This window comes from Nematolebias whitei, chromosome 20 (assembly GCF_014905685.2).
Source record: "Nematolebias whitei isolate Nwh7 chromosome 20, NemWhi1, whole genome shotgun sequence".
Taxonomy (NCBI): domain Eukaryota; kingdom Metazoa; phylum Chordata; class Actinopteri; order Cyprinodontiformes; family Rivulidae; genus Nematolebias; species Nematolebias whitei.
The window spans coordinates 422,465-422,974 of record NC_056517.1 but is presented as its reverse complement, the minus strand read 5'-3'; positions in this window follow the sequence as shown (position 1 = coordinate 422,974).

Genomic DNA, 510 nt, shown 5'->3' with positions numbered 1-510 from the left:
TATATTAGGGATGCACAATATTGGATTTTTGGCTTTCCGATATGCTAAAACTTATTTGGCCGATACGATATTTTATATACAGTATGTTCCTTTGTCAAAACATAGCATCTTATTTAGGCTTATTTGTTGCTACAAAACTTGTGCAACAGCTGTAAGAGCTGGTGACATGTATTCATTAACAGCCATATGATATGCATAGCACTTTAACTTATATTAAATGAAAATTGTTAAATATTATTTATTAGCATTAGTCACCTGTGATGCTGTCTCACCTGTGGAGGCTTGTTCCAGGTTCCTATAGCTGCAGTGTTGGATCCTCTGCACTCCTGTGCACGAAGGACAGCCTTTTTAAGATCAAAGTTTTTTTTTCTATCCATTGTGCCGTAAGACTAATCATGCTAACGGGGCTAACACAACGTCCAAATGTCTGTGGTAAAACTCACCCAACAATTCGTGCTATCGCCTGTTAGTTTCTCAGTGACGTCAGAAATGACGGCTTGTAACTTGGGT